Raw genomic sequence first — 13996 nt, 5'->3', positions numbered from 1 at the left:
ACATAACTACAGACTAGAACTCGTCACAACAAATACTATTGTTCACAAACAAATTTTGCCAAAGTAGTCAGTGGGCGTGTATTTACAAATACGTATACCGAACCTGTGCAGTGAGTGAATGCTGAATTATTTGAGATCTTTTCCTTTTTTCACATGATATCGATTTTGGTTTTCCAACTGATTTAAGTTTTGCATTTGCAAATTAGTTACACATAATTATTTTGAAATTTAGTAGTTATTGTTACTGACCATAAGCTGCAAATATATTGGCTTAAAATAAAAATAAAAAGGTAGGTTGGTGACATAGACGAGCAGTGTTGTTTAGGATTTGGGTTTTAGATTTATAAAAGATGAGAAGCTTAATATCTGTAGAGACATCTACTGTAACTATCAAGCCCTAGTGCTAACCTTTTCGAATATGCATAAGTTTGTTGATAGTCTTATTATTTCAAAAATTAATAACCAGAATATCGTGTATTCACGAATTGCGCTTATATGTACCATTCATGATGCTCAGTATGTAGTATAACCAACATACAATATGATTATATTAGCATCGATGCAATCCTATAGGTAATCTGTTAAGTGAACTCCATTATGTTACCTTGTTTGAAGGGAAGTTAGGTGAGGTGGTATTTTCTTGATATTTGTTGTTTCTACAGAGAAGAAGGTGAGGGATAAGAAATGAGAGAGAGGGAGAAAGAGAGAGGGGGAGAGAGCGATATATATATATATATATATATATATATATATATATATATATATATATATATATTTAGGCCTTTACAAATGTCTGCTTGTGGCTGTGTATGTGCGGATGGATATGTGTGTGTGCGAGTGTATACCTGTCCTTTTTTCCCCCCTAAGGTAAGTCTTTCCACTCCCGGGATTGGAATGACTCCTTACCCTCTCCCTTAAAATCCACATCCTTTCGTCTTTCCCTCTCCTTCCCTCTATCCTGATGAGGCAACAGTTTGTTGCGAAAGCTTGAATTTCATGTGTATGTTTGTGTTTGTTTGTGTGTCTATCGACCTGCCAGCACTTTCGTTCGGTAAGTCACATCATCTGTGTTTTTAGATATATTTTTCCCACGTGGAATGTTTCCCTCTATTATATATATATATATATATATATATATATATATATATATATATATATGTGTGTGTGTGTGTGTGTGTGTGTGTGTGTGTGTGTGTGTGTGTTTGTGTGTGTGTAAGAGAGAGAGGGGGGAGATAAGAGCAGAAAAGAGAGACATGACAATGAGAGCAGATAAATCAGACTAAAAGGGAGGGAGAGGAAAGAGTAAAAGAAGCAGAGGCACCAGGCGAGAAAGATTAAATGATGAGAGTGGAGTATACGGAGACGTAAACAGAAAGACACCACGTGTGTGTATGTGTGTGTATTTAATGAGGTTTGTTGAGTCGTTACTGGGACTAGAAAGGAATATGTATAGTAGGGAAGAGTTGAAAGACGCTTCTACCGTTATTTTCTTTCATTTCCCAATCCCTCCAGTTCACCGCGACTATTGCCCTTGACGATAGCCGGTCGATGTGGCCGAGCGGTTCTAGGCGCTTCAGTTCGGAACCGCGCTGCTGCTACGGTCGCAGGTTCGAATCCTGCCTCGGGCATGAAAGTGTGTGATGTGCTTAGGTTAGTTAGGTTTAAGTAGTTCTAAGTCTAGGGGACTGATGACCTCAGATGTTAAGTCCCGTAGTGCTTAGAGCCATCTGAACCATTTTAACCTTGACGGTAATATATTTTTAAAGTACATTCTACATAAAGGGAAAAATGTTTGATTCTCAGAGAAGCATGCTCAGATCTGCTTACTTCTCGATCTCGAATTATTGATCTGAATGTAGCATTTTCGTATTTCACTGCGTACGTGTCACAACATCGATCCATGTGTAGATGACAGATACGTAGAGTGCTGAAAAAATAGTAGGCACCTGGTCATAATACTCGGAACGTTTGCGGGACGCAAAAAATGTGTCTGCCATGTTGATAGAACGGGAGGAGATAATGTTAAGAAACAGTTGATCAAAGAATAATGTCAGAGTTCGACACACCATTGAATGATTAGTATACGAATCGATGAGATATCTTCGAAAGTTATATTAAACTCCATGTTTCGATCCGATATCTAAAAAATGAGATAGTAAAGAAAATTTTTCTTATGATTATGATACTATTTAAGAAATAACGAGTGTGCACACACAGCAGCTATTGGGCTATGAAAGTGAGATATCTCGCTTGTAACCGTCTGGCCACAATGATTTTAAGCAGATAAACAGAAATTAAAATTATGGCATACCGAAAGAAAATCAGTTTGACTTAGAAGCAAAATGGAGGCGGATAAATAATTCTAAAGTTACATTTTATAACTGACATTAGGAATAAATAATTATTTAGCCGAAAATAATTTTTAAAGTAACATCTTTTTACATCGGACTATAAAGTATAAAATAATTTATCTTAGCCTCAGACGGATTCCTGATCTCACAGTGATAGTTCTGAAAATTTGTGACTGTGAACTGTCAAAAATATGAAAATACTTGTCAGATTTCTAACGAAAAACGTTAGAAACATGAAACAGACAACTGTTAGAGGGCAATTCTTCATGTTTCAATTTTATATTACGTACGCCCCATATTTTTCGCTATAAATTTTATGAGAATTTTCGTAGCTACTAAAAATCACAATCACAAAATTTTTCGAACTATCTGTAAAGAATCTGTATGGGACAAAGACAAATTGTTTTATACTTTTTAACCCGTTTTAAAACCATTTTATGTTAAAAATTTGTTTTTTGTACAAGTACTCAATTTCTGTTTTTAGTCTTGTGTGTGTAAAATGTTGCCCTCGATGTTAAACGTCTTGATGAGAATACAGCAGAAATGTCGGGTAAATTTCAAGTTTATTTCAGTTTCCTTTCACCTGAGTCAAACAATAGACTGATTCTTCCTACAGTTCGAGGAAAGTCTGTGAAGGTAATAGTCGGAGAGATTAGAGCGCACACGGGAGATTACCAACATTTGTTCTTCCCACGAATCATTCACGACTGAAACAGGGAAAGGGGGAATGACAGTAGTACACGAAGTACTCTCCGCCACATAGCTGACAAGAAAGCGACTCAACATTGTATCGTCATTCAGTTCTGAGCTATGTTCAAAGATCCAAGTATCTAGTTCATCGGGGAGTTTGTTAGAAACCAATTGCACCGAATTTGTACCGAACAAATAGTACAAGAGAGCGAGTTAGTAAAAACGTAGTCAAATGAATCACATATACACCTAATTTGTTTTAAATTGCCGGCCGGAGTGGTCGTGCGGTTCTAGGCGCTACAGTCTGGAACCGAGCGACCGCTACGGTCGCAGGTTCGAATCCTGCCTCGGGCATGGATGTGTGTGATGTCCTTAGGTCAGTTAGGCTTAATTAGTTCTAAGTTCTAGGCGACTGATGACCTCAGAAGTTAAGTCGCATAGTGCTCAGAGCCATTTGAACCATTTTTTTGTTTTAAATTGCTCCAGGCGTCCGAGTTACCGTTTTATGTCACGCTTTTTCAGCCCCACCCTCAGCTTCATGGGTGGTAGTGAAATCTTACGGTAGTTTTTTTCCAGATTGCAAATGATACTTGTACCTCCCAGTTTGATCAGAATGGCTTCATGCACTACAGAGTGCAGCTATAAATTGAATGAGTTGTCGCAGACTCCTTTTGCGACAGGTGATATACGACATTGCGTCTGTAGGGGTTGTGACGCAACCTGCTAAGCACAGCCGTCGTGCAGGAACTCCAATTCGACAGGCGGTGCTCAGCGTTACGCCTTTTTCTCAACCAGTTTTAACCCGCAGCCCTTCTCTTGTTCCAGGCATGTCGTTCCCAGTCCCACATTATTGCACTGTGATCGAGTTCTGAACTATGTTTAAAATTTCAAGTCCCTAGCTCACTGGAAAGTTAATTTACAATCAACAGCAAAATTTGTACCGAAGAGACAGACAGACAAGAAAGTGATCCAATGAAAACATGTTAAAAACTGATTTATATGTTCTTCGTATTAGTGGAAGTAGACAGCGCATTGAAGAAGGTTAGGTTAGGTTAGACACAAAATAATATTTTATAAATTTTGAGAAGAATTGAGACATGGTAAAGAAGCAGACGAGCAGTCCACAATAGCTAAACAGAGCACAGCTCATATATTAAAGTGTCTTGTCAGATGTAGCCAAGCCCATTTTAAGAAGGACGCAAACCAAGTTTTCAGACTGTCAGACTGCCATAGGGAACAATTGCCAGTGCTAATGCACGCGACATAACGCTTCTGGTTGAAATGAAAGGTTGGAGGTATCAAGTGGAATGTACGCGATACTTACTACACAGTTTATACTGATGGACTGAGCAGAGACGAACTGATGTAGAGAAATAGAACTTTAATCATTCTTCCGTTGAACAAATGAATAGGGAAAACAAACAGAGCTCTGGTGAAGGGCAAACAGAAAGATCCGCCCTGTCTGTTCGCAGATTTCGCCCAGTTCAAATGTACTGGAGTTCCACATAGGTATATTTGCTCGTGGGAGTTGTGATTAATATAATGGACTTATTCACACACAGTGAACAGTGGACAGAAATACAGTTTGTACTTGGACACAGTTGTTTTAAGCACACAACAGGAAGCTGAGCTTATTCTGTACGTTCCATTTCCAAAAAGGTTCCAGCAGCGATGAGAGAGACGAACTCCAGATTTTTCAAATTTAAGTAGAATGGCTCCCTTGTGGTACGCTATCGTTATTCCCCTCAGTACTTAGAAACTACAGCTGCATTGTGTTAGTTATCTGTATACACTCTCATAGAATCTTTTCGTTTTCTTTTAACTTTTTGTCAGTATTGTATTAATTGTGTAGTGATTTTTTCCGTGACCATGCCTCAGATGGTTCCAGAGAAATTAAATGAGAAGTTAAATATTTAAAAAAAGTTAAAGTATTCATCTGTCTAGGGAGGAAGCCTCACAAGATAGCCAGCGGAGGAAGATGTCAGAAGCAGACTAGAACACTCGAAGAAATCTTTCTTCACAAAAATAACTGTGCTGTTATTGAACATTGTCAAGGGATTGCTGATGATGTTTTTGGAAGTGTACTTACAAAGGTAACTTGTAGGAAGTGTATGAACTCCGGAGAGGATGAAAAAGGAATTAAGGTTGGTTCCACAGGAGAATTTGAAATATTAAATACAAAATATAAAAAATTAACATGTGTATGAAAATACAGACGCAAAAAGAGCTATGTGGAGAACCCATTCCAAACGAAGGGGCGTGTTCTTGGGACATCTGATAATGTAACCAGGGACAGTTAATTTAAGACTGGAAACAGACGTTGTAGAAGCATAATTTATTAGTCATCGATTATAATTGACGTAAGGTGCAGTAGATATGCAAATATGGCAAGGCTAGTAAACAATATAAGGAGGTGGAGGACAGAATCAAAAAGTTTAAAGAAAGATAAATTACGAACTAAGAAGAAAAAGGCGACGTCAGTGGAGCCGGAGAAGAACCAGGAAGAAGATTCCAGTAGCAGAGCTGTAACACTGGATGTAACAGAAACGGAAAAAAATGAGGCAGTATGAACATCAAGAAACTCTTGTGGTAGTGAATTAATTAAACTGAGCGAAGAGTTGCAAGTGGAGAATATTTTACGCACGTTTAATCGCTTCGATTGTATGGTTTATTTAAAATACTAATTGTAATCTACAACACTGCATCCAAAACACAATCCTGTGGATGAATGAAAAATAAACAGGAGGCAAGGTGTAATGACGGGAAACTAAATAACTGAAGACCAAAACACACTATTAATGGAATAATAAATAAGTATCATTTGGGTGAATTTAGTTTTCTTTAGGATTATTTATACTGCAATATTCAAATCAAAATCGTAAATGGACTTTAATCCTTGTTTTAAAATATGCCGAAATAAAAATTTAACTAAACAAAGATATTATGTCAAATATAATGTATATGGCAAATATATTGCTATTGTGGTGTAACCGCCAGACACCACACTTGCTAGGTGGTAGCTTCAAATCGGCCGCGGTCCATATAGTACATGTCGGACCCGCGTGTCGCCACTGTGTGATCGCAGACCGAGCGCCACCACAAGGCAGGTCTCGAGATACGGAATAGCACTCGCCCCAGTTGTACGACGACTTTGCTAGCGACTACACTGACGAAGCCTTTCTCTCATTTGCCGAGAGACAGTTAGAATAGCCTTCAGCTAAGTCAATGGCTACGACCTAGCAAGGCGCCATTAACCATTTTAAGATAGAGTCTCACTTGTATCATCAAGGAATGCTGTATACAAAAGATGGATTAAAAGTTAAGTATTATAGCAGCTACGTACTTTTCTTGCTACCATTCATTACGTATCCTGTTTCAGACCTCTCTCTATAGTCTACGGGAGATTAACGCGTGCCTTTCGGCTACTTCAGTGTGGCGTAGCTGTCTTGTTACGCCACAACAGCTATCATATGTCGTTGAGGTAAGTGTGGGATGAGAGGGGAATTATCTCTAATGCTGAAAACTTTGATTATTCTGTCATTTTCAAACAAAAGTCTTTTACGGAAAATAAAGTTATTTGTATATATGCAGGAGTCGAAGCTGCTAACTTGTGCCAAAGTAACTCATCTTCGTGGGCATCCGACAAGAGAAACAAAGATGCTCGTTGACGCTGTTTTCCAGTTTTTTGACTTTTCCTTTCCCCTCCTCCCTCCTCAGTGGCAAACCCAAATAAACAACACAAAATAGCTTGATGTTTTGTGAGAAGTTTGATGCTTACATTACATGCCTAAGTGTCTCACAGGACGAGACATATTGCTACAAATACGTTTGGCAATTTATGTCCCTGGCAGGTACGAAACATTGTCATGTAGTGGAACTACATTTCTGCTGACCAGTCTAGCTCCATTAGTTGAAGTAGGTTTTTCGGAATATGATGCATTTTATGCATCGTGGGCAGTATTGTCCAATCGTCAATACCAATAATCAGTACCTCAGGAAGCAGCAACTAGTATGTAACGCCTTCTACGGAAAAAGTTCCAGATTTGGCGTCTGTCTGTTGTGGTTACCAGCGTTTTCTATGTATAAAGAGGTAAAATGTGTCGCATATTACAAATATTTGATGTGCGGCAGTAATTAAGACACCGGGGTCTTACTTGGAAGCTGCGGGATTCGAATCCCTTAAGGACCACATTAGTTTGACATCTTTTAGTTTACTGAAAATACCTTCGCCCGATGACACAATGATGCCTTCAGCAAACGCAAATACGCCAACTGACATTGTTGGCAGTTTGTAATTATAGGACTTATATCTTATGAATTGCTATATCCTTCTCCCCATTGTCACTGTATGAGATACAGGAAATTTCTCTTGTAGGGATACGGATCAGATACATCTGCAACTGACAGAACGTGTTTTCCTCAGTAGCCTCTTGGAGAAATGACCCATCCAGCCACTTGATACGGTCATTTTCTTATCTTCAGAAATTGTGTTTTAGTATAGCGCAAAACAGCTACTGTGTGACGAGAGACGGTTTCTACTGACGCTCGTACTTCGTTGTCGATTGTTCAGTTTGTCACTACGAAGTATCGTACAGTCCGAATGCAATATACAGAATAGTTGCCGTATGATTCATTTGTTCGCTGTGTCGTGTGTAAACGCTCTATTCACGTTCTTGGTTGTCAATCTTGTGATCAAGTATTAATGGGAAAAGAAAAGCATATAAGGGCAGTGTTCATGTTTTCCTTAAACGATTACACAATGTAACAGCATTCGGTGTAATGACCTATTAGTGCGGGAAGATCTTCCCATTAATTGGTCATGTCCTGGAACAATCTGACAGTGTTTAGAAATGTCGTACCCAACTTATGTGAGAGTTCGACAAGATGTGACGAACAAATGAATTGCGGCCGGTATTTCGCTTTTGGTGGAGAGTACTGGACGAGTTCCACTGCCCCGTCTCGCATTACTGGCAGACGCAAAACTCTGTCATGGCTTTTCTTATCTCGTTATTTTCCATGGTCTAGCAGTCCTCGAGCTATCCATGCAAAAATCTCAATCCTTCGAAAAAGGATAGAGCGGGTGGAGAATGAATGACTCAGACACAACTAAAGTTAGAGTCACGAACGATAGCGGCTGAGCTCAGGTTTGTACTGTAAACGTACGTCACACATTATCCGACAGTTAATAAGCGTCCAGTAGCGTTCCGAGGACTGTGCTGTAAAGGTCTAAGCCAGTGTGAGCATTAGATTTGATTGTAGTGAACTATTTAGCGATTTTATATTCAATTTATTGCGAGGGTTTTCATCGATGATGGTGGTGGTAAGTGACAGATTCTACACAAGCTCGCGAGAGACATAATTTGCAGGACACACACTTTCTTCTAGCGCAATGTATGCGTACGCGCATAACGCAGGTGTCGCTTGGAACCAGCTACAATGGCATCCCTGACCTGAGCAAACCGCCATCGTTCGTGAATCTGACTAGAGAACGCCCTGTCACCTCTCCCCTCCCTGTCCCCCATCCCCCTTATCCGAAGCCATATCGCACGTTAATCTGACAACATTCGTACCGAGATTATCGGTTAATTACCCCCCCCCCCTCCCCCCGGTGAAATGAATTTTTATCACTGAGGGCTGACCAGCAGGTGAACCAAAGTTTCTGGCATATACGTCCTGGTCAGTGAACTGCGGACAGAAGGCAATGTCTGGATCCTGAGCATATTCAGAGTGTTTAAGGAAACGAAAGTGTAGGCGGAAATGATGGTATGATTATGAGAAGCTTTGAAATCTGAGGTTTCATAATGATAATAAAATACTCACTACTTAAGAAACGAAATGGAGAGGTATTAAACAAAACTGGCGAAACCTGTGGACAGTATCTATGAGAAAAGGAGATATAGTGGTGTACATACTCCGAGACACTCCGGGGCAGCCACACAGCGGAAGAGGTGATACTGGGACAAGAAAACTGCAGTGGTCGGCGCCCTCCTTCCTTATTATTTCGAGACTGTGCTCCGTCTCTGATGACGTCATTAACGACGGGAGGTCGAAAACATTATCTCCTTTCTTTTTTCTTTAACAGCTATAAAAAGTGCTTGAGCAACGAAGTGTTGTTCACGTGGAACAGGGAATGCGGAAGTTGGTGGCTGAACAGGGTCTACTTATTTTGAATAGCACTGAAGGGCTTACCCCTGACAGTATTGTATCACATTCCCTGCTTGTAAAAGTCACAATGACGAGTCTTCTGATTAACTGTAGAACAATGGAGTACACCTATCGATCAGGAAATAAGTCAGTGGTCCCTGCTTCTGTTCCCTGCCTAGTTGTGGAAAAGATTTCTTTTTCCTCCAAGATCAAAAGCAACTAGGACATTACAGCCGCGCGGGATTAGCCGAGCGGTCTAGGACGCTGCAGTCATGGACTGTGCGGCTCATCCCGGCGGGGGTTCGAGTCCTCCCTCTGGCATGGGTGTGTGTGTTTGTCCTTAGGATAATTTAGGTTAAGCAGTGTGTACGCTTAGGGACTGATGACCTTAGCAGTTAAGTCCCATAAGATTTCACACACATTTGAACATTTTTAGGACATTACATGTCTGACACACTGTCGTTGACGATGGGAGAATGATTTACTCAAGGAATGAAGATTTCAGCACGAGGAGGGAAGAAGTGAAGAACAGCATCGGGACAGTCAACACAGTGGTGATCGTAGAACGCTCTCACATGAATGACCCAATGTAATAACTTGTGTCGATGGTTACAGTGAACGTAGCTCCTCTTCAGTCAATACGCGGTTATAAATACAGTACTTAGTTCCCTTTTACATTATATGCCGCTAATGAAAGTTCAACGACGTAACAGCTGGAGATTTCAACATAAAGGCAAATGAAACAGCATGATTCCAGAGACCTTCAAGTCCAAATATACACTCCTGGAAATGGAAAAAGGAACACATTGACACCGGTGTGTCAGACCCACCATACTTGCTCCGGACACTGCGAGAGGGCTGTACAAGCAATGATCACACGCACGGCACAGCGGACACACCAGGAACCGCGGTCTTGGCCGTCGAATGGCGCTAGCAGCGCAGCATTTGTGCACCGCCGCCGTCAGTGTCAGCCAGTTTGCCGTGGCATACGGAGCTCCATCGCAGTCTTTAACACTGGTAGCATGCCGCGACAGCGTGGACGTGAACCGTATGTGCAGTTGACGGACTTTAAGCGAGGGCGTATAGTGGGCATGCGGGAGGCCGGGTGGACGTACCGCCGAATTGCTCAACACGTGGGGCGTGAGGTCTCCACAGTACATCGATGTTGTCGCCAGTGGTCGGCGGAAGGTGCACGTGCCCGTCGACCTGGGACCGGACCGCAGCGACGCACGGATGCACGCCAAGACCGTAGGATCCTACGCAGTGCCGTAGGGGACCGCACCGCCACTTCCCAGCAAATTAGGGACACTGTTGCTCCTGGGGTATCGGCGAGGACCATTCGCAACCGTCTCCATGAAGCTGGGCTACGGTCCCGCACACCGTTAGGCCGTCTTCCGCTCACGCCCCAACATCGTGCAGCCCGCCTCCAGTGGTGTCGCGACAGGCGTGAATGGAGGGACGAATGGAGACGTGTCGTCTTCAGCGATGAGAGTCGCTTCTGCCTTGGTGCCAATGATGGTCGTATGCGTGTTTGGCGCCGTGCAGGTGAGCGCCACAATCAGGACTGCGTACGACCGAGGCACACAGGGCCAACACCCGGCATCATGGTGTGGGGAGCGATCTCCTACACTGGCCGAAGGTGTAAGTCAACTACCCTGGCCAGCAAGATCTCCGGATCTGTCCCCCATTGAACATGTTTGGGACTGGATGAAGCGTCGTCTCACGCGGTCTGCACGTCCAGCACGAACGCTGGTCCAACTGAGGCGTCAGGTGGAAATGGCATGGCAAGCCGTTCCACAGGACTACATCCAGCATCTCTACGATCGTCTCCATGGGAGAATAGCAGCCTGCATTGCTGCGAAAGGTGGATATACACTGTACTAGTGCCGACATTGTGCATGCTCTGTTGCCTGTGTCTATGTGCCTGTGGTTCTGTCAGTGTGATCATGTGATGTATCTGACCCCAGGAATGTGTCAATAAAGTTTCCCCTTCCTGGGACAATGAATTCACGGTGTTCTTATTTCAATTTCCAGGAGTGTATATATGGGTTGTCCCATTTATCTTGACCACCTTAAATAACTGTTTGTCCAGATGGAAATTACAAAATGTTTCAAGCAAATGTTCTTTAGCCGTCAGGCGAACATCAATAAGCGTGATTGGCTTCTCTGTAGTTTGGATTTTTACAAAGATATAAACAGCGGTACGACTTTTTAAATGGCACCCTGTATTTTTATTCGGTAATTCAATTCCGCTGCTAAAGATTTATTTAAAAGTGTATCACAGTGTGCCATTCGCCGAAACACAACGTTATTAATTACATAACACAACATTGACGTTGGCGCTCCCAGCGCTTAGTGTAGGTATTCGGGGTAATAGAACACATCCACGTGCTGATGTTGACAGAGGACAAATGTAGACATAAGCAGAATGCACACCCGTCGTTCCGTCAACCGTCGTCAGTTGAAGAGTTGTGTGAGTTGAATGTACACCAACGAAGAGAAGGTAGAAATGCTACTCATCTATGGGGAATGTAAGTTAACTGAAAAGTAATTACAATACTGTTTTCTTATGTACGGGAACGTTTAGTACAGTAGTTTAGTCCTTTTAAATACTGTTGTGTAGGGTAGGCATACAGTAAAGGCTGTCCGTTCTACAAACTGCATCGACATAACGTTTCTTTTATTGTTGTTGTTGCTGAAGATAGGCGAAATGCTACGCAGGCAGCGGAACTGTATAAGAGCGGTATCCTGACAAGAACCCGCCTTCCCGACGGATGTTTTCTCGTCTTGTTGCGACGGTTCAGGAAACGGGAAGTTTCAACTCACGAAACGCAATCGTCTTAGCACTCGCACAAACTAAGCTGCCGAAGTTACTGTTCTCGATTCCGTTGTTAAGAACCTACACGTGAGCACACGGCAGCTAGAACACGAGATTGGCATTCCTAAAACCAGTGTACATCGTATCCTTACACGTCACCTGTCCATCCTTATCACGTACACCTACATCAAGAATTTCACGGGAATGATTTCCAGAATCGTGTACAGTTCTGTCAGTGGGCGCAGCAGCAAATCCTCGCCAACCCGTACTTCTTCTCGAATGTTCTATTTACCGATGAATGTTCCTTCTCAGACAGAGGACAGGTAAATGCGAGGAACATGCATTATTAATCCAGCGACAACCCACGATGGCTTAGGCAGGTGGAACATTAGCGTCAATGGAGAGTTAACGCCTGGTGTGAGATGTTTGGTACTACTCGTACAATTATTGGCCCTTATTTCAACAATGGTAGTCTGAACGGCACAGCGTATGCCAACTTCCTCAGACGAATTCTTCCTCCTTTTCTGGATGAAGTGCCGCTAAGAACCAGAATGCTTATATGGTATCAATACGACGGATGTCCAGCATATAATGACTTGCGTGCACGTCGTGTTCTGAACCGAAAGTATCCTGCCAGATGGATTGGTCGAGGAGGAGAAATTACTTGGCCTGCTAGGTCTCCTGATTTAAATCCTCTGGACTTTATTCTTTGGGGATGCATTAAAGACGTTGTCTATCGCGATATTCCAACAACTCCAGAGGACATGCAGGAACGTATCGTGCTTGCTTGTAATTCTCTTCAGTAGGAATCACTGGAAGCGCTAAACAATTGTTTCATTCAACGAGTGAACTAGTGTATTGGTGTCTAGGGTCACTTTTGAACGTTCTACTCCTGGGCAATGGTACAGGAGAGTCAAAGTCAATTTCGTGTTATTTTTTTACTTGGTTTTCATTTGTTTTCTGACAACTACAGCAAGTGGAAGAGTTTGTGATGCCCGGCTCAAAGTCAGTGTTGTGTCACGTAATTAATAACGTTTTGTTTCAGTGAATGGTACACTGTAATACATTTTTGAATAGATCTTTAGGAGAGGAAATGAATTACCGAATAAAAAATACAGAGTGCCATTTAAAAAAAGTCGTACCGCTGTTCATATTTTTGTAAAAAACAAAACTACAACGAAGTCAATCATGCTGGTTGATATATACAGTGAAGAGAAGAATGAAAATCTTGTACCAAGGCCGGGATTTGAAACCAGGCCTCCTGCGCAGGAGGCAGACGCACAAACCACTACGCCACCCTGGCACGCCTACCTCCTAGCGTAATCCGCGCAGTTGTGCACAGCCAGTATGCCAGGTTGGCGTAGTGGTTACACATCTGCCTAGTGAACAGGAGGCTTGGGTTTGAATCCCGGCCTTGGTGCATATTTTCATTCAGTCTACATATACACATCGTAACTGAAATACTCAGTGGCTCAACACTACCATAAAGTTTTCAGTGAAATTAATAAAAAATATCCACTTGTTCTATTATGTGAGCTGAGCTATAAACTGGCCAAAGCACACATCCGGTCACTGGCATTATTTACGTCAGGAATGTTCTGAAGCCGCGCATTTTGCTAGAAAACTTCTCCATTAGACAGAATTCGAATATCAAGAGTGACAAGGCAGCCTGGATTCTGCTCGCTGGAAATGGCTCCGTAACGGTCGGAGTGACACCTCGCTAATTGCGACCAGTGACCCGAGGGGGAAACAGACAGTAGTAGGGTTGCTGAGAGGGGTGGGGGTGGGGGACAGAGAGCAGAGAGGGTTGGAGGGCGGTGTGCGATGCCAGACACGGTGTACGAACGCAATTAGCCGCAGCACTGGTCTCCTGTAGTGGCGACTGCAAATGAACCAGAGACCACCAAATATAAGCCATGCCCAGTTCTAGTGTTACACACGATTCTGTAACTAAACGAAGCACTTTGTGGTTTTGTTTAAAATCTGCACACGT

The 13996-nt window shown here is 42.4% G+C and overlaps 1 protein-coding gene and 1 non-coding gene across 2 annotated transcripts in view; both read right to left on the bottom strand.

Moving 5' to 3' along the window:
- Positions 1-13996, bottom strand: part of LOC126445065 (uncharacterized) — a 406008-nt gene that overhangs the window by 49967 nt on the left and 342045 nt on the right. The window lies entirely within an intron of this gene.
- Trnar-ccu (transfer RNA arginine (anticodon CCU)) lies at positions 13235-13306 on the bottom strand. Its single transcript has one exon. It is a non-coding gene; the product is annotated as a tRNA-Arg (tRNA).

This window comes from Schistocerca serialis, chromosome 1 (assembly GCF_023864345.2).
Source record: "Schistocerca serialis cubense isolate TAMUIC-IGC-003099 chromosome 1, iqSchSeri2.2, whole genome shotgun sequence".
NCBI lineage: Eukaryota > Metazoa > Arthropoda > Insecta > Orthoptera > Acrididae > Schistocerca > Schistocerca serialis.
The sequence above is the reverse complement of the archived record's forward strand: the minus strand, read 5'-3'. Positions and strand labels throughout refer to the sequence as shown.